Source organism: Acipenser ruthenus, unplaced genomic scaffold (assembly GCF_902713425.1).
Source record: "Acipenser ruthenus unplaced genomic scaffold, fAciRut3.2 maternal haplotype, whole genome shotgun sequence".
In the NCBI taxonomy this organism is placed as follows: domain Eukaryota; kingdom Metazoa; phylum Chordata; class Actinopteri; order Acipenseriformes; family Acipenseridae; genus Acipenser; species Acipenser ruthenus.
Window position 1 is genome coordinate 365001 of NW_026707292.1, and position 1313 is coordinate 366313.

Consider the following 1313-nt stretch of genomic DNA (forward strand, 5'->3'; position numbering starts at 1 on the left):
CTTCATGCCGACCTCCTGGAACTGCCGCTCGGCCACCCAGACCCACTTTGTCCACTAAGGTTTTTTGTGGCTATGGTAATGTATTATTATTATGTGTTTATTTAGCAGACACCTTTATCCAAGGCGACTTACAGAGACTAGGGTGTGTGAACTTTGCATCAGCTGCAGAGTCACTTACAATTACATCTCACCCGAAAGACGGAGCACAAGGAGGTTAAGTGACTTGCTCAGGGTCACACAGTGAGTCAGTGGCTAAGGTGGGATTTGAACCGGGGACCTCCTGGTTACAAGCCCTTTTCTTTAACCACTGGACCACACAGCCTCCAATGTAGCACTATTCTGACTCTAGTCAATTCTATTCTAACTATGGTCATTTAGCTCAATGGTGACTCTGGTCATGTAGCTCAATGGTGACTCTGGTCATGTAGCTCAATGGTGACTCTGGTCATGTAGCTCAATTTTGACTATGGTCAGGGCGGCAGTGTGGAGTAGTGGTTAGGTCTCGGGACTCTTGACTAGAAGGTCGTGGGTTCAATCCCAGGTGGGGGACATTGCTGCTGTACCCTTGAGCAAGGTACTTTACCTAGATTGCTCCAGTAAAAATCCAACTGTATAAATGGGTAATTGTATGTAGAAAAATAATATAATTGTATGTAAAAATAATGTGATATCTTGTAACAATTGTAAGTCGTCCTGGGTAAGGGTGTCTGCTAAGAAATACAGTGGCTCTCAAAAGTATTCACCACCCTTGGACTTTTCCACATTTCATTGTGTTACAACATGGAATCAAAATGGATTTAATTGGGAGTTTTTGCCACTGATCAACACAAGAAAAGTCCATAATGTCAAAGTGAAAAATAAAATCTACAACTTGTTCTAAATTAATTACAAATATAAAACAGAAAATAATTGATTGCATAAGTATTCACCCCCTTTGCTATGACACACCTAAATAAGCTCTGGTGCAACCAATTGTCTTTAGAAGTCACATAATTAGTTGAATGGAGTCCACCTGTGTGCAATTAAGGTGTTTCACATGATTTCAGGTTAAATACACCTGTCTCTGGGAGGTCCCACAGTTGGTTAGTACATTTCCTAACAAAAACTACATCATGAAGATGAAGGAACATTCAAAGCAAATCCGGAATAAGGTTCTTCAAAAGCACCAATCAGGGGTAGGATATAAGAACATTTCCAAGGCATTGAATATCCTCTCAGAGCACAGTAAAGTCCATTATTAAGAAATGGAGAGAATATGGCACAACTGTGAATCTGTCTAGAACAGGCCGTCCTCAAAAACGGAGTATCCGGGC